A 27253-nucleotide genomic window follows, 5' to 3' on the forward strand; every position below is an offset into this window, starting at 1 on the left:
ATATTTACTGTTATTTGTTTGTTTGTTTGTTTGTTTGCCACTTAATGGAGGAACTGGGTATGGAACCCAGGATTTTGTGCATAAGTTTATTTATCAACATCATTTTGGAAAACTTAACAGGAGCCACAAGAGTGAGGATTATAAAGATGACAAGAAAATTTATTCCTTGTGGGGACTGAAAAGCCTCTGAATGAAATAATGGCAAAAATAAACATTTGTAAGTATACAATAAGATCTTCTCTTTGGAATTTTAAACTAGAATATTAAATTACATTTCTTTTACTTATACTGCTGAAATACATTTAAAAAATAAAATTCCCCCCTTTGGGATTTCTTAAATTTGATTGATTATTTTAATCAAATTTTATTTCATAAATATTTACCATTTATTTATAAGCATACCAATTAAACAGATATTTATTCTGCTCATTTTTTGAATATAGAGCTTCTTAATGTAAAGCATACAGATAAATAACTACTTCCATATCCAAATCAAATTATGTTTCATTTAATTTACAAATGATAATGAAATAATTATAACTTTTTTGTACAGGTTTCACACAAATTTCAATTTAAATTCCAAAACACTAAATTAGGTTATTATTTAGTGCAATATTTATACTCTGTTCAACAATCTGGTATAAATTTGTGTACAAAAGGAAGGAGATTGGTTTTATTCATAGACCCCAAATTTAATTTATTTAAAAAGATTTTGTGGGAATTATATTTGCAGATCATACTATAAAAATAAACATCCTATAGGTTTCATTTTAACTGGATGAATGAGACGTAAACACTGGCTTAATGATACACTTGGGTTGCTAGGAGACCTTTCATTTTGCGATGTCACAGCTACGCAGGTTGAGAACCACTGTGATGGCCTAGCAGTTTATTTGTGCAGGCCTGCCAAAGCAGTATTTGAAGCTGCAGTGCTCAAAATCATGCAAATTAGAAAAGGAGCTGTAGAAAAATTTATTTGAAATGGCACATGTTTCTTCAGAAATTCAAGATGTGTCTCCTAAAGATGGACCAACTGGTTCAGGAAAGTCCAATAGATCTCTATTGTGTAATCAAACATTCTCTGGGGACTTGGACTTGAGGTCTATGATTCAAGAAAATGCTTTTCAGACTTTGTGTGAAGAATCCTTGATAAAAAGACCATGTTACACACATTGTGTCTCTGAACCAGATGAAGATAATGATTTTTGTTCTCTGACATTTCCAAGAAAACTCTGGAAAATGGTTGGGAATGACCAATTTCAAACCATCTGGTGGGATGATAATGGAACTTCCATAGTGATCAATGAAGATGTCTTTAAGAAGGAAGTTTTGGAAAGAAACTTTCAGAATATTTGAAACTGGAATTATGAAAAGCTTAGTTAGACAGCTTAAGCTTTATGGATTTAGTAAAGTGTGGCAGAATTTTCAAAGATCTGCATCTCTAGCGGACTTTCTGGCAGAAGAAAAAGAAGTCTTTTTTAAGCAAGGTATTCAGAAATTTCAGTCACTAGTTGATAACTTATATATAATTTTTTTTTGTTCATCAATCTATGGTAATATAAATGTAAGGATAGATTTTGAAAATCGTATAAATCTACTTAGGCTAAAAGCCTTTATATTTTCTTAAAAAATAGGACATTGCGTTAAGTATTCAAGATTAAGAGAAACTTTGCTAGCAGCTATGAATCCTATCAGAAATCTAAATAAAGGTATTAAAGCTGCTTTTAAAAAGGGGCATTTACCGTTAATGCAAATTTTAACATTTAAATTTGATGAATATACTATTTAAATATGTATTTTCCAATGAAAGAATTTCAAAATCTAGTCAGCAATGTTCATATTTTGATGATATTATCTTAGTATAGTAAGCGTGAAATCTCAGGTTTTATAGATTAGGCTTTTAGCCTTGTATTTTGGTTTAAAGTAATACTAAAATATTTCTCGTTTGTTTGTAGCTGCAGTTCTATCATAATCCAAATTTTAAACGAGGCTGTCCCCAGCTTTTAGTGAAAATAAATACAAGAGTTGGGATTAAAAATGCTTCTCTGGTATCTTCATTGGCTCAAGATTTCAACAAGAAGCTCTTTATCAAAGGGGATATTTTGAATAATCATAATTCTGGTTTTGTGGCTGACACTACAGGAGAAACTGCATTTTTACCTTCTGCAAATTTAAACATGCCTCTAAAAAGAAAGCCCTCTAAAAGCCACATAGTTGGTGATACAAGTACCCCGATGAGAGGTGATTTTCCTCCTGCGTCCGCAATGTCAGTTAGAACACCAGAACCAATTGCAGTCGATCAACGTGCTATTTTAAATCAGTTGACCACTTTCCACGTGCACTCACAAAGCAGCTACACTGAAGCAAATGGCCATGTTGTGAATTTCATTACATCTACAAATTCTACTTCTAAGTTTAGCACCTTATCTCCCATACAGAGCAATTATCTTGGACTGAAGTTGGAGCCTTCTACTTTTCCAAATAGATATCACAACTTATCGGAAAATGAAGGTCCTTTTTCTAAACTTCAAACAGAGAGCAACCCACGGTTTCAAGTGCCCATGATAGCTGATACATCAGCTACCTCTCTTTCACAGCCAACTCATCAGACCACTGCAGTTTATGAACGTCATCCTAATTACAAGTGATCTGCCTGAGGACTACCAGATTATGCAGGATAACAAAGATTATAATTGATGTTGGCTAATGTCGACAAATATCTGCAATTTATTTATTTGGACAAAACACATACATGTGCACCTGTAATTTCCTTATAATTTTTTAAATTAAAATTAAGAGTAAAATTGGAGAATAAGTTAGCATTTACAAAAAAAGAGATATTTGATTGATATGATAATATGATGGAACAATATGGGAGTAAATTTGAATAATTTCTTGTAAGGAAGAAGAGAAAATGGTAGAAATTGGGAAAAGACTAAAACATGTAGAGAGGGAAAAGTACTAAGTGGCTTCTGGTTCATCCTGGAAAGTATCAAAAGTGTTGTTAGGAAGGTTGGAACAGGAGATAAATGCAGGAACCATCCAAGCGATCATAGTCTCTATAATGTCGTCCCTGGAATCATAAAGGTCACATGATGTAGTCACAGGTGGCACATTCACCATGTGGAAGAATTTAATAAGTAATTTAATCTATGCTCTTCTTTGTGCTGTTCTCAAGGCATTCCAATAGGTGCTTTCATTTCCTCCCCTCAAGATTCTACACTATATTTTCTGGTGAACCCTTTTTGTTGCTTTTATGTTGCAGCCAAAGACAAGCTTACATCCTCAGGTTGGCTTTTATTGCCTTTCCAAATCTAAGCCCACAAACTCAACATAGTTTAGTCGTTTATTTATAGATCTGGCATCTGACTATCTTGGCATATCTTTATGTTTCACTGTATCTGGAGATATATCCAGGCAAATGCTTGTCAACCATGTAAACTCCAACCTCACAATTTTTGCTCCAGCTCATCCTTGGACTTAGGATCACCTCCTTTTACCTACTTAGACTGTCCCAGTCTCAGCACAGAAACCACCTCCTCCAGATGTTTTCTGTCTATCCCCTTTCCATGTCTATCTTGGGTACCAGCACATAAAATGCAGAACATGCCATAGGCTGCATCTTAGTATTTAGTGAATGAAAAATACATGTTGATTTTAAGCAAAATCTACTTTCTGAAACAACAAAACTCTCATGGATTTCAAACTACTTCATTATGGTCTTTACTCTTCACCACAAACTAGCTCTTTTCATAGCCCAAGGACTAGTCACTCAAGACAGTAAGTGGAGGTAGGTACAGGAGACAAAGTATTATTTTCTTTTTAATTCATGCCTCCAGAGGCCTAAAGCATTCCATTCTCATTTTCTGCATATTTTCCTGTCTCTTCCTCACCCACCCACTCCAAAATAACTGATTCTCATCCCCATACCTATAAATATATTTCCTTCTAATTAATTTACTTCTTAGATCAGAGCTTTGTCCAGAAGGGCAGTGATATCGCAAATATTTAAAGTAGTTTTATACACCCCACATAACTTGTGCCCTACTAACCTTCACAAAGAATTTATCTAAGAGGTACTAGACCCTTAGTTGGGGTGGTCGTATACAGTAACAAAATTGCAATCTAAAATGTGTGGACTAGAAGGAGTTGAGGGTGGTAGAATTAAAAATTTGTCCAAATGCAAGAATACCAAATTTCTGCAGATATTAGGAAATATAAAATATTCATGGAAGACGTTGACTATTTCCCATTAATTTAAAATAAAAGGTGAAGCATTTTCAGAATGTGAAATGCCCTGAAATGCTGGAAATATTATAGGCAAACTCAGGGAGCATAATTCTTCTGCTCACTATCATGCAACCAGTGTCATCTAATAAGACTGGAATGGCAATATTGAGTCCTGAAAATATGTTACCATTTGTGAAGAAAGCTTTTTATAATCTGGAGAATGGGTAAATGAACCAAGGTAAGATCTAGCCACATCCCACCATTATGAGCTTTACCAAGGGAAGGAAAGAGCCCACTTGCTGCAGGAGAACTCTTTCTGGACAGCAGTGGTTGTTCCTACAACAGAAACATGAAGCCTTTAAGTTTGCCAGCTCAACTCTGATGGTGGCTATGTTGTTATTGATATTAGCAATCTGTGATTCAGATGAGCTGGTTCAGCAGCTAGTTTCCAGCTCTCTTATCAGACAGTATGTCTTACACTGATAATCTTAACAAAGTTGTATACTGATAATTCAAAAGCTACAGTTTATTTTCAAAATTAGAAATCCTAAAGAAGAGTATTGTTTGTTTGTCCATCTGTAGTTTTCTTCCTGGGATAAGCTAGACTATTGGCAAAAGTACAAAAGTTGGCTGGTGCTTTGATTTCTATTCTTTGAGCTCTGCCCACTGAATTATTCCCACTAAATACTACAAATCTGTATACTACTATGTGTGTGTGTGTGAAGATGGATTGTTAAGCAGTAACTAAGTTTGTCTAAGTTGAGTCATCAGTGAATTATTTTCCTGTATCTTGCAGGATCTCTGTGAACTAAGAGTTTCATTGAGCCACCTGATTTTCTTCATATCACGGAGAGGTAGATTATATTTCTCCCAGTATACTAATTGTTACCTGTTCACTGAATCCCAAGTTGATGCTAGGGCCAAGCCACTGAATACTTGAATACGACTGATGCATATATATTCTCCAGTCCCCAAAGCTCAGCACAGGACTGTGTCTCCTTTTTAACTTAAGCTTATGTCTAAGATTTTTTTTTTTTTAATTCTCATTGTTGACACTTCTTATTTTGGCTTTGAATACACCTTGAATAATTTATAGAGACTGAACCACTGACTTATTCCCGTTCACCTAGATTTTGCAATAACCTTTCTTTCCTTGGTCTACCTGGAGTACAGTGAGCATAGTCATCATTTTTAAAGCAGTCCTCAGTCCTAATAATGCAGAACCTTTACACTTCTTTGCCCAGCTCATGAGCAAGAATGTTTGTTGTGGATCTCAGGGATTATCCTCACATCCCCTAATGCAACCATGAGAAAACACCACATTGTTATCCAAAATCAAGTCTTTGTCAGTATTGCATTCCCATTGCCAAACAGTTAAGAAGTGTAGGGGTTCTGAAATTTTACCATGCTGTGATATTTCACAATCGAGCACATTCCTTTCTTGTAGATGCTGTCAGGGAGTTGAGACCTCGGTCAGAGATAGTGAACTTTATCACTCACAGCAAAAGCAGCCAGGGTTAAATTTTGTATCCATTCCCTAATCTCAGATGAATACACAGAGTTAAATTTTGATGCCTACAGAAGCAGTGGGCTGTTATCATGAAGAAAGTTTAAGGCATGGGAAAACACTAATTTTATTAGTATCTTTATGTATTATTTATTAGAATCACTTATTTATTAGTATCTTTACCTCGGATAAATACATCATGACTCAAGGTTACTTGCTGCAAAAACAATCATGAGAAATGACATGGAAAACATGATCATTGCCTTTCCATTTTTCCTTCCAATTTATTGAGATATAATTGGCATGAAACATTGCGTAAGTTTAGGTGCACAGGATAGTGATTTGATTTACATGTATCATGAAATAAATATCCTAGAACTTTAGGGAGAATTCATTATCTCATTTAGATACAATGTTAAAGATATATAATTTGGTTTTTGGTTGTGATGAGAAATCTTATTGTCTCCTCCCTTAACAACATTCATATATAACATAAATCAGTATTAATTGTACTTTTATGTTACAATGTGGCCTCCCTAGAACACGTTTATTTTAATTCTGGAGGCTTGTAAGTTTTCAGTGCATTAATCTAATTCTCCCTTCCCAAACCTTTCCTCTGTTAACTACAAATCTGATTTTTTTCTATTATTATATTTGTTTGTTTTGAAGTGTACTTTAATCTATAACACTATGTTAGTTTCTCTTATGCAACATAATCTTTACTATCTTTTATACATTTCAAACTTATCACCAGAATAAATCTACTTATGATATGTTGCTTTTTAAAGATATTTCAGTTATTGTGTATTCCCCATACAGTACATATCTTGTCTTTTACTCATTTAATTTGTAAATGGAAAATTTTCACTCTTAAGTTTCCTCAACTATTTGTTTTTCCTCACCCTATTTCCCTCCTTATTGTGAACAACCTGTTTCTTTCTATATCTATAACTACTTTTCTGTTTTGTTATGTACATTTAATTTAAATTCCAAATATGAGTAAAATCATTAACATTTGTCTTTCTCTGTCTGACATATTTCACTTAGCATATTACCCTATTTTTCTAAAAATTTGTTGCAAATGACAAGAATTTATTCTTTTAATAGCTTAGTAATAAACCATTGTAATTTTATGTGTGTGTGAGCATTTATCTATCTATCTATCTATCTATCTATCTATCTATCTATCTATCTATCTATCTGTCTGTCTATCTATCAATATATCTATAAATGAATATATACCTGTAGTTAATAGTTGGGTAGATATATATACTATAAATGCACATCTTCTTTATACATCATCTACTGATGAGTAATTAATTTGCTTCTATATCCTGGGTATTGTAAATTATGCTGCAGTGAATATAGTTTTGAATTTATCTTTTCTGATTAGAGTTTTTATCTCTTGGAATAAGTATCCATAAATGAATTGTTAGATCATATTTCACTTTTAATTTTTATATAAAACTCCTTACTCTTTTCCACAGTGGCAGCAGAAATTTACATTCACTCCAGCAGTGCATCAGGGTTGTTTTCCTTACATCCTCACCAACACTTATATTTGTTATCTTTTTGATAATAGTCATTTTGAAAGCACTGACATAAAATCTCATTGTATTTTGGACTTGCATTTTTCTGATGGTTAGTGATGTTGCATGTTTTCATGTGCCTGTTGTTTATCTTTCCCCCAATGTATATTCAATTTTTGTAATGGGCTACATAAATATATTGTCTGATTTCATTTTTAGGCACTCTGTTGTTTTTCTTTATTCTGTTTGTTCTGTGCCAGTACCATATTTTTTTTATTACCATAGCTTTGTATTATACTTTAAAATCAGGGACAGTGATACATCCTCTTTGTTCTTTCTCAAAGTAGTTTTTTGTTTGTTTGCATTTTTTCTTTTTCTCTTTTTTAGTGATTTCAACTCTTTTGTGATTACATGTAAGTTTTAAAATTATTTATTGTAAGTTTCTGAAAATGCCCTTGGTATTTTGATAGGCACTGAATTTAATTTGTGTATTTCCTTGGTTAGTACTGTCATTTAAACAATAATTTTGTCTTAATCATTGAACACAGTATATCCTTTCATCTATTTGCATCATCTTCAATTTCTTTTATAAATATACTATTGTTTTCTGAGTACAGGTCTTTTACCTCCTTGGTTGGATACACTTCTAGATATTTTATTTTTTGTAATGCATCTGTAAATGTGACAGTTCCCTCACTTAATCTATCTGTTTGCTTGTTAGTGTGTAGAAATTCAAGATTTCTGTATATTAATTTTCCATTTTGAAATTTTACCAAATGCATTGATAAGCCCTAGTAGTTTTGCTGTGAAAACTTTAGGATTCCTGTTTAAAGTATGTCCTCTGCAAACAGACACTTTTACTCATTTTCTTAATTAGCTATATTTTATTTACTTTTATTTTGGATAGGTATGGCTGGAATTTCTAATACTATATTGAATAAAATTTGTAAGAGAGAATTCTTTACTTCTTTCTGCTCTTAGAGGAGATGCTTTCAGCTTTTAATCAGTGAGTGTCATGTTAGCTGAGTTCTTGTCACATATGACCTTAACAGTGTTAAGGTATGTTTCCTCATGCCCAATTTGAGGGGAAATATAATCACAAATAGATACTGAATTTTCAAAACATTTTATGATTCTTTTGAGGTGACCATATAATTTTTATTCTTCAGTTTGTTAGTGTGGTGTATCACATTGATTAATTTGTAGGTATTGAATCAGTTTGGCTTCCCTGGAATAAAATGGACTTAATCATATTGTATAATCCTTTTAATGTATTGTTTGGATTGCTAAAATTTTAGTGATGATTTTGGCATATATGCTTATCAGTAATATTTAACCTGTAATTTTTTGAGGTATTTGTTCCAGTTTTAGTAGTAGTGTGATATGGAAAGTTGGCGTATGAAGCCTTCCTTCATCTGCAAATTTTTGGAATACTCTGAGAAGTATAGGTGATAGCTCTTCCCTAAATGTTTGGCAGAAGTCACCTGTGAATGTGTCTAGGACTGGAATTTTGCTTCATGGGAGATTTTGTTTAATTACTTATTCAATTTCTTTAGTGAAAATCAGTTCATATTTTCTATTTCTCATTCCATACTGGAGATTACATCTTTCTTAGAATTTGTCCATTTCTTCTAGGGTTTCCATTTTATTGGCATATAATTTGTTGTATCCTCTTATGATGCTTTGTATTTCTGTGATATAGGCCTTAACTTCCCATTCATTTCTGAGCTTATTAATCTGTATTCTCTTTTTTCCTCATGAGTCTGTTTACAGTTTATGAATTTTATTTATTTTTCAAAAACCATTATTTAGATTGTTTAAATGTGTCTGTTTTTAATCTTTATTTATTTATGTTCTGAACTTTCAGGTGTCTTTTCTTCTACTAACTAGTTTTTTTTATTGTTTTGTTACATCTTTTGTTTGTAAGCTTATGTTATAAGAGAGAGATATTTCTTATTTGCATAAGTGGGATTATTTTGCTATAAACTTCCCTATTAATACTGCTTTTGCTATACCCCATGAACTTTGTTTTTGTTGTAATTTTTCTTTATATATTTTTTCTTTGATTTATACAGAAATCCATTGGTTGTTTAATATTGTATGATTTATCCTCCACATTTTAATATTTTTCTCAGTTTTTTTCTTTTAGTAAATTTGTAGTCTCACAGAATCCATAAGTTTCTTCACCAAACAAGGAGACAATTAATAATATTTATACAGAAACATGTAAGACCCAAATTTTCTGAAATATTCTTTGAAAAATGAACAAAGCTGTGGGCACTATCCTGCCTGACTTTAGAACTTACAACAAAGTAACAGTAGTCAAAACATCAAACTATGGAACTAAAAGAGACACATAGATCAATGGAACAAAATAGAGATTCCTAAAATAAACCTACACACATATGGTCAACTAGTCTACAATGAAGGAGGCAAGAGTATACAACGGAAAAAAGGCAGTCTATTCAACAAGTAGTTTTGGGTAAACTGGACAGTACATGTAAAAGGAAGATGTAAGAGCACTTCCTTACATAGTATACAAATTAAGATACAAATGGATTAATTTCTTAAATATAAAACCTGAAACTACACAATTTCTGACCAAGAACATGAGCAGAACTGACTTTAAGGTAAATCTTAGCAATATTTATTTTTCAAGTGTCTCATATTTTAAAAATATAATAAACTAAGGGTAACACTTTATAGTTTAGTGAGGAAGAAATAGATGTACTATGTGATACAGGGATTCTGCTTCTTCTATCATTGTGAAGTGCAAAACATTTTGCAGTGGAAAGGAAACCTTCAACAAGACATATGACAATGCACAGAATAGAAGGAAAAATTTCAGACAATGAGATCAAAAAGTTGTTAATACCCATAATATATGTATAACATATTAGACTATTATTTAAAAAACAAAGACCCCAAGTTAAAAATATTTGAAGGATCTTCATGGAAACTTTTTAAAAGAGACTTGTGGATGATTTTCATGCACATAAAAACATACATAACATTGCTATTCATTAGGAAAATATAAATCAAAACCAGAATGAAATATAATCTCACAGCAACCAAAATGGCAATTAACATAAAGTCTACAAATGACAAACTTTAATAAGAATGTTGAGAAAAGAGAACCCAGGTACACTGTTGTTGGAAATATAAATTGATGCATCCACTATATAAAAGTGTGGACAGTGCTCTGAAAACTATAAATAGAAGCATTATATGTTGCAGCAATTCCAGTTTTTGTTATAAATCTGAAAAAAATGAAAACGATAAATTTAAAGGATATAATACCCACAATGCTCTTAACATCATCATTTATAATAGCCAAGAATAGAAGCGCAAATCAACTGCCCAACAAAAGATGATTTGCTGAAGGAGATGTGAGATATATATAATATTATACATACTTAGTTATAATAAAAAATAAAAGTCTGACATTTGGAACAATGTGACTGGACCCAGAGGATGTAGCACATAGGAAAATAAGTAATACAGAGAATAACACTCTATGTTATCACTTACATGAGAAAACTAAATATATAAGAGAAATAATCATTAAAAAAAACAGAAAAACACATGTATATATGTTTAATGTACGAAGTAGTGGTTTCCTGCGGGGACAGGGAAGAAGGATTGAGAAGACAGAAATATGCAAGCTCCTAGTTATAAATTAGAGAAGCAACAGAGTTATATTAACAGCACAGGGAATTATTTTAATAATTTAAATGATTTTAAAGTGATTATAGGCATATATTATAGGAAAATGTGCATGTATGTGGGAAAAACATTGAAGAAAAGAACCCAGGAAAAACTGAAAATAGTTTGTAGTTCTATGATATTAAGGGAGGTGATTTGTTCACATTCTTTACCTTTGTTTTATTTTCCTTAGTAGAATTTAAGATTTTAAATAAAAAAGTATATACTTTTAAAAATGTGACATTAGTTTAGACTATTTTTGTCACTCTCCTTAAATCTACAGTCAGTAAAACGTTCACATCTCAACAAAAATAACTACAACACAAAACAATACTCAGAACACATGTGTACAGCTGAAATGTTGTGGACTAAAATACATAAAGGAGGCTGAATTGACAGAAGAGCAGATTTGGTGACTGCAACAAAGGCCCACTGACTAGGTTATCTGAACCCACAGGTTCAGAGAACCCAGTAGAAACAGGTCTCAGTGGTTCACACAGCATCGGCCTCTTACTGCACCAGTACTCATGGTCACAGTTAAATAGGAGGGACCCACAACGGAGACAGAAATTCCATCCTTCAGACACTCAGACATCCATGACACTGTCTGTTATCCCCATTCACAATGGTGGAGACAATGTACCTTGCAACACTGGACATGTCAAAGGCACTTGCCTGATTCCAAATACCCACCTGCCTTTACACCTTTCCTCAATGTGTACACTGAGTCTCAAGAGATATCAGATCAAATGAAGGGTTCCCCATCCCAGTGACAACAGTGGCATTAACTACCAGAGAAGTCTAAGAAGTGACAATGAAATCAAATCTTTTATCCAGACAGTAGAGACTGGAAAGTGCCATTTTGAATTATTATCAGAGGTAGCTCAGGTAAGTAAAACCAAAAATAGTGTAATATTGCAATCTATCAGAATACAAAAGCAAGGACTCCAACTCCCATCTGTTATTTAGTGTCATTAGAGCAATAATTTAAAAGATCCTGACCAAACACTGTAACATTATATGGCATGCACACACACAGATACACAGACACACACACACACACACAAACACACACACACACAGACACACAAACAAACACACACACACACACAATGTGAACCCTTCAGCAAACAAATTTAAAGTCATGGAATATTACCTTATGACTAATAGAGAATTCAAAGTAGGTGTCATACAGAAACTGAATATATAACACAAAACTCAGCAGTTTAGTGAACTCAGGAATAAATTAAATGATGATAAGGTTTACATTACCAAAGAGAGTGAAACTATAAAATAACCAAACATTATTGGAGGACCAGAAGAACATAACAAATGAGATGACGAATGCAATAGAAAGCATTGGAAGTAAACTGTCTTTGTGGAAGAGTTTAGTAAATTCACCAATACAAAACTAAAAATGATAGGAGAGGGCAGAGATACAAGATATTAAAAAGCGATGAGATTCTACAAAAGCCATCAGACTTCTTCAGGAAGTGCACATTAGAGGGAAATACTGGAGGGAGGAGAATGGTAGAAGGCAAGTGATCGTTTATTTAAAGAAGTAATAGTTGACAACTTCCCTAACCTGGGTAAGGAACTGATACACAAGTCCGTGAGCCAACAAAACACCAATAATTTTAAGGCAAAGAGACCTCCTTCAAGATATGTCATATGCAAATTGGCAAGTCAATGACAGTGTAAAGTTTTAAAGGCAGCCAAAAAAATAATGATAATCCTTAAAGGAACCCCCATTAGGCTATCTGCAGATTTCTCAGAAGAAAACTTAGGCCAAGGGTAAATAAAATAATATTTTCAATCTACTGAGATATGAAAACTCTCACCCAAGAATACTCTAAATTGCACCATTAACGCTTAGATACAAAGTGAAAATAAAGACTTTACCAGACAAACAAAACCTAAATGAGATGAAAAACAAAACCTAGACACCTTACAAGAGATGTAGAAAAGAGCTTTTCTGAGAAAAATTCAATGGCAAAAATATGTAAAACATTGACCAAAATGCTAAGTAGAGAACAAGAGAAAGTTGCAACTGTTTAGTTGGGTATGTTTTAAAATGCTACTATTCTATATGGATTAAAGAGAGAGAAATAGGAAATCAGGGGCAATAAATATAGATATATCAATCTGGTAACATCCTCACTACAGTAAAAGAAATAATTTGAGACAGTAATCAGAAAAAGTAAAGGGTAAAAATAAAACAATATTGAAGGAAGATGCTATGGGGGGAAAATGGACAAAATTATACATGATTTATTTTATTTTAAATTAAGTACAGTAGATGTACTATATTGTGTAGTTTCAGATGTACAGCATGGTGATTCCAACAAATTTGTAGATTATATTGCATTATAAATTACTACATGTTATTACAATAATTGTAACATACAATTAATATAATTTATTTTCCATATATCCCTGATGTCTACAGATTATCCTTGTTGCTTATCTCCTTTATGTGTACTAGTTTTTTCTGCCAATGTCCTCCCATTAAATTGTCTTTCCCTTCCCCTTTGGTAAACATAAATTTTTTCCCGTATCTTTGAGTCTGCTTCAGTCTTGTCTATCTAATCTCTCTGTCAATCTATCTATCTATCTCTCTATTTCTCCTTCTATTTCTCTATTTATCTATCTATCTTTCTATGTATTTACCTATCTATCTTTCTATTTTTCAGTCATCTATCAATTGAAAGCTCCTGATAGATATACACAAATATTTGTTATTCTTTATATTACACTTATAAATTTTATTATATTCTTTTGTCGTTGTCTAAGTTACTTCACTAAGTATAATATTTACTAGGCCCATTCGTGATTTTGAAATAGAAATGTTTTATACTTTTTCATGGCTGAGTAATATTCCATTCCATATTTATAGAAACATTATATCTTCTTAAGTCCATAGTCTATTGTGGACCCTTAGATTGCTTCCCTCTCTCGCATATTATAAACAGTGAACTTGTGAACATTGGTTCTTTTCATGTTAGGGATTTTCCCCAGATTTTTCCTTGGAGAGTTATTAATGGGTCTTATGGTAGTTTCCTTTTAAGTTTTTAAAGTAATCTGAATACAGTTTTCCATAGAAGTTGTAACAATTTACATTCCTACCAGGAGTATACAAGAGCTTTGTTTCCTCCACATCCTTTCCAACACTTAGTATTTGTAGAACTTTTGATAATCACCATTTGACCAGTGTGAAGTGATATCTCATTGTGGTTTTGATTTGCAATTCCCTAATAATTAGTAATGTTGAGAATTTTTATCACTTGCCTATTACTCATCTGAATGTTTTCTTTGGAAAAATATTAATTCAGGTACTCTGCTCTATTTTTGATTTTTTTGATTGGGTTTTTGTTTTTCACATTGACTTGTGCAACTTAAATACATGTTACATCTATTAACCTAAATATTTTAACCCCTGGCCACTTGCATTTTTTGCAAATATGTTCTCCAGTTTCTCAGGCAATGCTTTCATTTCATTGATAGTGTCAATAGCTGTGCAGAAGTTTTGGACTTTGTTTAGTTCCCACTTGCTTATATTTGCTTTTGTTTCTTTTCCTTTAGAAGACTGATATAACAAAATACTCCTATGATATATAAACAATAGTGTATCACCTATATTCCCTACTAGCAGTTTTATAGGATCAGGTCTTCCATTTATGTCCTTATTACACTTGGAGTTTATTTTTGTATATGATGTCAGGGAACGTTCTAATTTCACTGTTTTACATGTAGATGTCCAGCTTTCCCAACACCATCCATTGAAGAGACTGTCTATTATCCACTGTGTACTCTTGCTTCTTTTATCATAGATTCATTGATCATAGGTTTGTGGAATTGTTCCTAGGCTCTCTATCTGTTTGTATTGATTATACCTGTGTGCCAATGACATTCTGTTATTATTACTGTAGATTTGTAGTATAGTAAGATATCTGGGTGGGTTAAACCTCCAGATATTTTGTTTTATCCCAAGATCATTTTGGCAATTTTTAATGGTTTCATGTAAAACTTAGAATTATATTTTTCTAGTTGTGTGGAAAATACTAAAGCATTGTAACAGGAATTGCACTAAATCTGTAGGTTTCTTTGTGTAGTATGGCCATGTTAACTATATTAACTCTTTCAATCCAAGAACACAAGACATCTTTACATTTCTGTGAATCGTTTTTAAATTCTTTGTCAATGTTTTATTATTTTCAGTGTTTAGACATTTCTCATATGTGGCTACATTTATTCCAAGATATTTGGGGGGATGGGATTATAAATAGTATTGCTTTCAACATCCATTTTATGATATCTCATGATTAACGTGTAGAAATGTAAGAGGCTTCTTTACCTTTTTTCTTGTACATTGCTCCCTTGCTGAAATTATTTATTGTTCATAATAGTCTGTGTGGAGCCCTTAGGACTCTCTATGTAGATTGTTATGTCATCAGTACTGGTGACAATTTTGCCTCTTTCTTTCCATTTTGCCTTTCTTTTTCTTCATTTTCTTTTCGTTTCTTCTATTACTATTAAACAGAAGTGGTGAGAGTAGGAATCCTTGTCATGTTCCTGGATTTACCCAGAAGGCTTTCAGCTTTTCCCACTGAGTAATATAAGTTGTTATAAACAGCCTTTAGTATGTTGAGAGATGTTCCCATTGTACTCACTTTCATGAGAGTTCTGATCATGAATGGATGTTGGATACTGTCAAATGCTTTTTCTGTGTGTATTGACATGGTCCTGTGAATTTTGTCCTTCCTTTATTAGATATTTATCATGCTGATTCACTTGTGTATGTTGAACCATCCTTGTGACTATGGAAGGTATCAAACGGATCATCGTGTATAATCCATTCTATGTATTGCTGGATTAATTTGTTGATGTTTTATTAAGGAGTTTTGATTGTATATTCATCAAGAAATTTCGCTTTTCATTTCAATTTTTTTTTGTAGTGTCTTTGACTACAATTGTTATCAGGTTAATGGTGGTCTCATAGAAAATCTTTGAGAATTTTCCTTCCTCCTTCTTTTTTTAAATATTTGGGGAGAAAGAGGTTTTAATGAAGGCATCCAGACATTTTGTTCAAGGGGTCTTTTTAAAATGATAGATTTTATTTATCTTATACTAATTGCTGTTTTCAAGTTTTCAGTTTTTTCTTACACAGTGTTGTCAGGCTGTATGTTTCTAGAAATTTGTCCATTTCTTTTAGGTCATCCAATTGGTTGTCATGTAACTGCTCATATGGCTTTCATAAACTTTTTTTTATTTGTGTAATATCAGAAGTTATTTCTACTCTTTTGATTCTTATTTTGTTTGGGTCCACTCTGTATATCTTGATAAGCCTGGCTAAATGCTTATCAATTTTTTAATATTTTAAGAAAAATATGCTCTTGTTTTTATGATATTTAATTTATTTTTAAATTTTTGTTATATTTATTTTCAACCTAATCATTAAAGATTTCTCATTCTACTGACTTTGGGTTTTATATCTAATTATTAGTATTTATTTTGGGTGGTAAGCTTGGTCCTTTGTGTGAGGTATTTCTTCTTTCTTATAGAAAGCCCGATTTGTTCTAAACTTCCCTCATAGATTTGTCTTTGCTACATCTCATACTTTTTATGAAGCTGTGTTTTCATTGTAGTTTGTCCCCATGTATGATTTTATTACCTCTTTGATTTCAGCATTGACCATTTTTTATTTTTTTAAAAGATGTGGGTTAACCTAATGTTTGTGCTTTTCCTGTTCTTCTTTCTAGGGTTGATGCATCGTTTCATACTTTTGTGTATGGAATAATGCTTGCTGTCATCATTTGCTTAAAGTTTCTGAGGCTCTATTGATGACATAATATGTGGTTAATTCCTTAGATAACATCCTGTGCACAGTTGAAAATTTATGTGTTCTGCTTTTCTGATGCAGTGTCCAATAGCTCAGTTAGGTTAAAATGATCTAATACACTATTAAGACCTCTGTTTCCTTACAGATATTCTTTCTGGATGATCTCTCCATCAGAACAGTGAGTTGTTAAACACATCTACTAGTATTGTTTTGTAATGAATTAATTCCCTAATGTCTACTAACATATCTTTTTATATTTAGGATCTATGGTGTTGGGTCCATATATAAGTTAATGAGTTTAATACCCTATTTTTATATTGATCTGTTTTTCTTTATATAATCTCATATTAAACTTTCATTGTGGCCCTTGTTTTAAAACATACTTTGTATGATTTGAGCATTGCAATCTGCAATTTCTTGTCATTTCCACTAAATATCTTCTCCATCTATTTCCAGGCTGTGTATATCTTCCTCCAGAAAGTGAGTCATTTTTGGGGGGAGTCCAAGATGGTGGAGTAGAAGGATGTTTCTAGCTCACTCTTTCCCACAAATGCACCAAGACTCACATCCACAGACTCACTCAGCTAACCAGAGAACCTGCAGAACCCTGAAAGTTCATTGTCCTCTTCAAAAGATAATGATGCCAAAAATCTGGTAGGATAAAAGGAATAAAGAAGGAATAAAAGGCAAAACAGATTGGGACAGGTCTCATGGGGAGGGAGCAGCAAAGAATTTATGGCACTCATTCACTGAGTCTCCCCTATCCAACTTAGAGGCCAGTAGGATGGAGGGGGAGACTCCAAGGTTTGGATGTGTACAGGGTATCAGTTGACTGACAGAACAAAGTTAAACAGTCACAGAGTGTCCCTGTGACACCCAGCTGAAGATGCAGCACTACAGCTGTGGGCAGGGCCATGCTGCCTTGTTGGGTGGAAGATGTGGATGGCTGCACTGAGGCAGCCCAGGGGAAATGCACATGGCTGTGTGTCATTGCTGTGCATTCATGGGAAAGAACATACTGGACCATCCATAAAACAAAGTGGCAGATGTGCCCTGGGGGGAAGGGTGCATACCCCTATCTCTTAAAATACACAAAATTTTCTAGGTGAAGTGAGGTGGGGCTCATGCACATCCACCATATCATCTGGCAATTTCAATCACGGTGGCCATGGGGGCAAAATCTTCATTCACACCTAAGGACTTAGCAGCCTCAAGGGCCACACAGAGAGTTGTCTATAGCCCGAGGCAGATAGGATACTTCTGTTCTGGTTCCTCAGAAAATTTGTTCCACCAAGACAAACAAGGAGCTGTGTTTTTTCCCAGGCCAGGGACAGGGCTGTTCCTCAGTCTTCTCTGAGCCCACCTCAAGAGTGCAAACCCAAGATGAGCAAACAGTGGCACAGAGAAGTGTAGTGACTGGCACCCTGATGGGGAGGATGGCCCCCAACATTTTTGGGCAGGGATGCAGCCCCTGACCATGGTGCTGGGAGAGGGCATGATGCCCACTCTTGTCTGGTCAGTATGCAACATCTGACTACAGCTTTGGACAGGGCAGTGACAAGCCAGCCCACAGTAAATGAGAGCTGCACCTGACCCAGTGTTGTGAATAGGTGTGATCGGCTTGCCAACAGGCACTGGGAGCAGCACAGATGAGTGCTCCAATGGAGGTCCTCTGAAAACAGCAAGCTGAAATTCCATATCAGGATGAAGGCAGAAAGTCTTCCCATTAAAAGCACACAGTCTTCAGGAGGACACTGAAAACCCCCCTTTTTTTAATCTCTTTTAACCTCTTCCATTTTCTATTACCGCTTAATTTTTACTCCTTAGACAATTATATATAATCCTATATTCATCCGTTTGAAATTTTTAAATAATAATATTATTATTATTTTCAAATATTCTGCTTCAACTTTCTTTTCTATTATTCATTATACAATGTTTTCAAACATTTATTTCTCCCTTCTTTAAAACTCTTTACCTTTCTGTCTCTTTTTTCTCTTTCGTAAGTTGTATTACTACAAAGGCATTAGGTATATAAACTCTTTTAAGACAACAGTGGATAACTTATACTCCATAAAACACAGTGCCAGAGAGGAAGGAGCAAGATGAAGAAGCTGAAAAACCATTCCCAATTAAAAGAACAAGAGAAATCCCTGAAAGAATGATCAGTGAAATAGACAACGATAGCCTACATGATCAAGATTTCAAAAAAGGACTGATGAAAGTACTGAAGGAAACAAAAGAGACTGTGTTTAGAGATATAATATATGTGATGAATAAAATGGCAGCTATAAAGAAGAGCTGAGTAGAATAGGTAAACACATTGACTGAGATGAGGAATGATCTAAAGGCAGGGCAAAGCTGACTAGATAATGCAGAGGAACAAATTAGTGACTTAGGAGTCAGGACAATAGAAAGCATCCAATCAGAAGAGGTACAAGAGAAACAACCAGAAACAAAATAAAAAAGCTTAAGGGACCTATTGGATAATATAAAGCATGCCAATCTTTGCATGATGGAATTCCCAGAAGGGGAAGAACGATCAAAGGGGATTGCAAAGGTGTTTGAAGATGTCATGACTGAGAACTTCCCAAACATAAAGAAGGAATGATGTATCCAATTACAGGAGTCTCAGAGGGTCTCAAACAGGAAGACCTAAATACACCCACAAAAATACATACAATTAAGATGGTCAGAATCAAGGATAAAAAGTGATCCTAAAGGCAGCAAGAGAAAAGCAAAGAGAGAGTTACAAGGGAACCCCCATAAGGATCTCAGCTGATTTCTCTAAAAAACACTACAAGCCAGAAGGGAGTGGCAAGATATATTCAAAGTACTGAATGAAAAATAAGGTATTCTCAATGATACTTTATCCAGCATGGCAATCCTTTATGATAGTAGGAGACATAAAGTATTTCACAAACACAAAAAAGCTACAATAGTTTAACAACACTAAACCCATGCTTAAAGAAATATTGATAGTACTACTCTAATTAGAAAAACAGCAGGTTGCTAGAGAAATGAGAAACTCACAGCTGGAAAGGTGATAACTCATGAATTACAAATAAAATAAACATGAAATTATAAAACAAGACATACAAATCATTGAGATTGAGAGAGGGAGGCAGGAAAATACAGAATTGTTTTCTTTGTCTTTCTCTTTAAAATGTTTTATTCCTGGTAGGTTGGGTTTGAGATCAACTTACTGTCAGTTTAATAAAAACAGTTATAATAATGGGCTAATAGACTTATAAAAAAGGGTAACAACAAGACAAAAACTTATCAGGGAGTCAATAAAACAAAATAAAATTCATGATAATACAAAGGAAAATTACCAAACCATAAAAGGAAGATGAAAGGAACAAAGATGAATATTTTGTCAACTGCAAAGATAAGGTCAAAGTGGCAGTAAACACAAACCTATAATCAATTACTGTAAATGTGAATGCAATAAATGCTCCAGTAAAAAGACATAGATTGGCAGGCTGGATAATAAAGCAAGAAACTTAAACATGCTGCATACAAGAGACCCACTTAAGGGAGAAGGACACATATAGGTTGAGAGTGAAAGGATGGAGAAGGGTAGTCCATAGAAATGGAAAAGCCAGAATAGCAGGTGCTGCAGTACTGATTTCAGACAAAATAGTCTTTAAAGCAAAGGTCATAAGGAAAGATAAAATAGGACATTTTATAATGATTAAAGGAGTGATACAAGATGAGGATAGTACACTCATTAACACATATGCACCAAATAGAGGAGCACCTGCATACATAAAATAATTACTAACAGATATAAGGGGGGAATGTGATGGGAATACTATCATAGTTGGGGATTTCAAAACTGCATTAACATTACAGGACAGATCACCAAGAGAGAAAATAAAAAATGCAGCAGAGAAATTAAATAATACAATAGGAATATTAGACTTGGTGTATATTTCCAGAGCATTGAACACCCCCCAAAATAGTATATACATTCTTTTCAAGGGCACATGGAGCATTTTCCAGGATTGATCATGTACTTGGGCACAAAATAAACCTCAGCAATTTTATTAAGTTAGAAATTACCACCAGCATCTTTACTGACCACAATGCCATGAAGCTAGAAATCAACAACAGGGAAACAAAGGAGAACAGAAGGAAAACATGGAGATTAAACAATATGTTACTGAAAACCAATTAGTCAATGAAGAAATCAAAGCTGAAATAGAAAAAATACCATGAGACAAATGAAAATGAAAGCAAAACCACACATAATTTATGGGACACAGCAAAAGAAGTGCTAAGAGGGGAGTTTATAGCGATACATGCCTTCCTCAAAAAAGGAGAACAATCACAAATAAACAATTAACCCACGAGATGAATGAACTAGAAAAGGAAGAAGAAAAAACCCAAAAGGCAGCAGCAGGAAGGAAATCATAAAGATTGTGGAGGAAATAAATAAAATGGAGGTTCCAAAGACCATAGGAAATAAATCAACAAATCCAAAAGTTGGTTTTATGAAAAAATAAGAAAAATCGACAAACCTCTGGCCAAACTGAAAAAGAAGAAAAGAGCGAGAGCACAAATTAGTGAAATAAGAAAGGAGAATGAAGAAATTACAATAAATAAAGTATAAATACAGAATATCATAAGAGAATATTATGAAAAACTCCATGGAACCAAGCTGGATAACCTAGAGAAGGTGGACAAGTTTCTGGAAACATACTGTCCACCAAGACTGAATTAAGAAGAAACTGACCCCTCGAACAAACAGATTACTAGAAATGAAATCATAATAGAAGTATAAAACCTCCCTGCAAATAAAAGGCCAGGACTGGACGGCTTCACTGTGGAATTCTACAAAACATACAAAGAAGAACTCATACCAGTCCTTCTCAAAAGCTTCCAGAAGATTGAGAAGGAAGGAATACTCTCAAAGTCATTCTATGAAGCCAAAATCACACTGACATCACAAACAGGCAAAGACACTAGCAAAAAAGAGTACAATAGGCCAATATCACTGATGAGCATTGATGCCAAAATCCTCACCCAAATAGTAGCAAATAGAATCCAACAACACATATAAAAGATTATACAACTTAAACAAATGTGGTTCATCCCAGTGACACAGGGGTGGTTCAACATATGCAAATCAGTCAGTGTAATATATCACATTAACACGAGAAAGGGCCAAAACCACATGATCATCTCAATAGGTGCAGGAAAAGCATTTGATAAAATTCAGCACCCATGTATGATAAAAATTCTCACCAAAGTGGGCATAGAGGGAATATATTTCACCATCATAAAAGCTATATGTAACAAATCTAAAGCCAGCATAGCACTCAACGTTGAGAAAGTCAAAATCTTCCCACTGAAATCTTGGACAAGTTTACACACTATCACCACACCTACTCAACAAGACGTGGAAATCCTAGCCACAGCAAACAAGAGAGAGAAGGAAAATGGACCCACATTTGAAAGGAAGAGGTAAAAGTCTCAGTATACGCAGATGACATTTTACTATATATAGAAAAGCCTACAAGATCCACACAAAAAAATTCTACAGCTGATCAAAAAATTCAGAAAGGTAGCTGGTTACAAGATTCAGGTTCAAAAATCAGTGACATTTATTTATGCTACCGATTCAAATAATACCATAGAGCTACAGTCAACATGACAGCACTATATTGGTACAAAAACAGAAATATAGGTCAATGGAAAAAAAATAGACAGCACAGAAATGATCCCACAAACTTTTGGTCAATTAAAATTCGACAAAGATGCAACAATACACAATGGAATTAAGACAGTCTCTTCAGCAAATGGTGTTGTGAAAGCTGGACAGCAGCATGTAAATCAATGAAGCTAGAACACTCCCTTACACCAGACACAAAAATAAACTCAGAATGGATCAAAGGCTTAAACATAAGAGAAGATACAATAAACCTCCAAGAGAAAATAAAGGCAAAATATTATCTGACATCCATCTCAAAACTTTTCTCGTAGAAGAAATGAAAGCAGTAAGAAACATATGTGACCTAAATTAACTTGCAAACCTCTACATAGTAAGCAAACCACAAGTAAAACAAAAAGACAACCTAAGGAATGGGAAAAAATTTTGCAAATGAATCTGGCAAAGGCTTGATATCCAGAATATATTAGCAGCTCATCCAACTGAATAAGAAAAAACAAACAACCCAAACCAAATATGGGCAGAAGACATAAACAAGCAATTCTCCAAGGAAGACATACAGCTGAACAACAGGCACATCAAAAAATGCTCAATATCACTGATTATCAGAGAAATGCAAATCAAAACTACAATGAGGTATCACCTCACACCAGTCAGAATGGCCATCATTCAAAAATCCACAAATGACAAATGCTGGAGAGGCTGTGGATTATAGGGAACCCTCCTACACTGCTGGTTGGAATGCAGTTTGGTGCCGTCACTCTGGAAAATAGGATGGAGATCCCTCAAAAGCCTAGGAATAGACAAATCATATGACCCATGAATCCACCTCCTGGTCATAAATCCAGAAGGAACCCTACTTCAGGATAACACCTGCACCCCAATGTTCATATCCAGCACAATTTACAATAGCCAAGACAGGGAAACAGCCTATATGTTCATCTAAAGTTGACTGGATAAAAAAGAGGCAGTATATTTATACAATGGAATACTACTCAGACATATGAACCAACAACATAACATCATTTTCAGCAGCAAGGATGCTCCTGGAGAATGTCATTCTAAGTGAAGTAAGCCAGAAAGAGAAAGAAAAATACAATATGAGATTGCTCATTTGTGAAATGTAAGAACAAAATGAAACGAAAGAAAACAAACATAAATAAAAATCAGAAAAAGACTCGCAGACATAGAATAAAAACTTCTGGTTGCCAAGGATGTGGGGTTGGGAAGAGATAGACAGGGATGTCAAAATTGTAGAATAGATAAGCAAGATTTTACTCTATAGCACAGGGAAATATACAAAAGATCTTATGGCAGCTCAGAGAGAAAAAGATGTGACAACAAATACACATATGTTAATTGTATGTGAAAAATTTTGCTCTACATTGGAATTTGTGACAACTTAGTAAAATGATTGTAAATCAATAAAAAAAGTTAATAAAAGGAAAATCATGATCCTAAATATTACAGGCATAAATATAAATTAGAGAGAAAAACAGTATGCAAAACAGTAGTTATACCAAAGTTTATTTTGTTTGTTTTCTTTTTAAGATAAGCAAAATCAAAAAACCTCTTGCCATGAGCATCATGAAGAAAAAAGAGATGCTGCAAAGTAATAAAATATGAAATAAAAGAAGAGAAGTAACAATTGTTACCTCAGATATATAAAAAAGGGTTCATTTTGTCAACAGTTTCATGCCAATAAACTGGACAACTTAGAAGAAGTAGACACATGTGTAGAAAGAGACAGAGATAAGGAGAAACAAATAATTTGAATAAACTAATTAGTAGAAGAAAGATAGAATCTGCATTTAAAAAAAATCGTTAAATGCAAGTGCAGATTTAAACAGCTCGCCTGGAGAACTGTACAAAAATACAAAGCAGATCTTATACTCTTCAAACTATTCAAAAATAGTGAAGATGAGGGAAACTCCCAAATTAATTCTATGAAGCTTTCATCACCCTGATAGCAAAGCCAACAAACAAAGTACGGGCAAAGAGAACTTCAAGCCAATATCTTTGATTGATATACATGCAAAAATTCTACAAAATATAATTAGCAAACAATCCAGCAATACATAAAATGAATCATGCACCATGTTCAAATTGGATTCATTGCAGGGTCACAAGGGAGGTTCAACATATAAAAAACAATCATTTTGGTACAACACATTAACAAAACAAAAAGGAAAAACAAATTGGTCATCCCAATAAACCTATAGAAAGCATTTCACGAAATTCAACATTTATTTATTAAAACAACAACAACAACAACAACAACAGCAACAATAGAAACCTCTTACCAAAGTAGGATACAGGAACTATATCTCAACATAACTAAAGTCATTTATTATAGACCCACAGACAATCTAATATGCAAAGGTGAAAAACTGAAAGTCCAATTAAGGTATAAGACAAGGATGCCCACTCTCACCATTTCTATTAAACACAGTATGGGAAGTCCTAGCAACAGCAATTGGACAAGAAAAAATGTTATTCAATTTGGATTGAAAGAAGTAAAACTGTTATTATTTCAGATGACATGATAATCTATAGAGAACAATAAAATTTCTCCATACATAAACAATTAAAACTAATAAATACACTTAGCTAAGTCACATGATTCATGATTAATATACAAAAACTGTCACATTTCTTTAGTGTAAAAATGAAATATTCCATAATTTTAAAAAATCCATATGAAATCACATGGAAAAATAAAAAAACTATGAATAACACAATTTAATAAAATACATATGACAGTGATAAGAAAATTCAAGATGATACAAGGAAATGGATAAAAACTCATAGTCTCAATTTAGATGAATTAATACTGTTAAAATATACATAGTAGAAAAGATGTCTACAGATATAAATTGATTCAGATAGAAATACATGATATTTACCACAAAACTAAAAACAGTCCTAACATTTTGTATGGAGCTGCAAAAGAAGCAGAACTGCAAAAGAAACATTGAGGAAAAAGAACAAAGTTGGATGCATAACCCTCCCAGATCTCAGAGTATATAACAAAAATACAGTAATGAAAACAGCACAACACTGGAAAACAAACAAACATGTATATCACTGGAACAGAACAAAGAGGCAGAAATAAAACAGCACAACTATGGTAAATTAACCTATGACAAAGGAAACAAAAATATACAATGCCTAAATGACAGTCTTCAGCAAGTGATGTTGAGAAAGCAAGACAGCTACATGGAAATCAATGAAATTAGAACATTCCCTCACACTGAATAAAAATGAACTCAAAATGTTTAAAAGATCTGAATCTAATACATGACACAATAAAACTCCTAGAAACTAACATAGGCAAAACAAGACATAAATTGTAGCAAAAATTTTCTTATGTCACTCTCCCAAGCTGAAAGTATAAAATCAAAATAAACAAATAGGTCCTAATTAACTGAAAGGTTTCTACACAACAAATAAACAAATGAAAAGATAAACTTCCATATGTGAGAAAATATTGGAAACAATGCAATCAACAAGAGGCTAATTTCAAAATACATAAATTTTTCATACAACTCCATTTCAAAAATTTACAGACTCAGCTAGAAATGAGCAGAAGAGAATTCTCTAAATAAGGACACACAGATGAAAAACAGGAATATGAAAACATGCTCACATTACTAATCATTATACAAAGGGAAGACAAAAATAAAATAACGTTTTACCTCACACTAATGAGAAGTGCTGTCATCAAATTATCTACAAATAATGAAGGCTGGAGTGGTTGTGGAGAAAAAGAACTCCCCTACGCTGTTAGTGGGAATGAAAATTGGTGCAAACTCTTTGGAAACTGTATGGAAGTTCCTTTAAAAAACAAACATAAACCTATCATATGACACATAAATAGCATTCCTGGGCATATAAAACATAAACCGGAAGACAAAGAATCCTAGGTTAAAACATAAGAAGTACACTCTGACATTGGACTTAATTGGATTCTATATATTCTCCTGTGACAAGGGAAGCAGAAGCTAACTAAAGAAATATGATTGTATCACTCTAAATAGATTTACACTGCAGAGGAAATGATCAATAAAATGAAGACAACCAACACAATGGGAGCATATATTTGCAAATGATATTCTCCAATCAATTTTAATATCCAAAATATATGGCAAACTCATACCCCACAACAACATAAAAAAAGACCAAACAATCCAATTAAAAAAAAGTCCATAGGAATGAATCTATAGTTCTGACTCAATTTTCCATAGAAATGATACAGTTGACTAAATGATGCATGAAAATATGTTCAGAGTCTAAATTATTGAAAAGTAATAAACCAAAAATGAGATAAGAACTCACACTGTCAGAAGGCTTCATGGAAAGAAAAGAAATAGATGTTGGTGGAGAAAAAGGAACACATGGACACTGTTGATAGAATGCAAATATAGATTCCATGTTATTATACATCAAATTTTTTCCATCCAACCTTTCTGTCAAGGGATGGTGGGTTTGTAGGCCCCTGTCTGAAGGCTCTAGAGAATAAGCCCATTGGCTGAACTGATAAACAAGCTGATAGAATGTCACATATCTAGGCAGGATAAGAAATGGCCTACTCAATGTATCCATGGATGGCGTATAGCCAATGATGGGTTAGATCCTCAGAGGAAGACAACCTAAGACAAGCACAGCTGGCTGGATAAGAGATGGCCTATTTAATGAAGTTTCATGATGAACTTAAAATAATCCTTGATCATTTAACTTCCTGTTTACTGCAGGAGAATGGGGAC

At 33.5% G+C, this 27253-nt stretch overlaps 1 pseudogene; it reads left to right on the forward strand.

Moving 5' to 3' along the window:
* The first annotated feature begins 981 nt into the window (after positions 1–981).
* On the forward strand, positions 982–2648 carry LOC102506802 (annotated as a pseudogene).
* Positions 2649–27253: the final 24605 nt, after the last annotated feature.

Source organism: Camelus ferus, unplaced genomic scaffold (assembly GCF_009834535.1).
Source record: "Camelus ferus isolate YT-003-E unplaced genomic scaffold, BCGSAC_Cfer_1.0 contig1869, whole genome shotgun sequence".
NCBI classification, from domain to species: Eukaryota; Metazoa; Chordata; class Mammalia; order Artiodactyla; family Camelidae; genus Camelus; species Camelus ferus.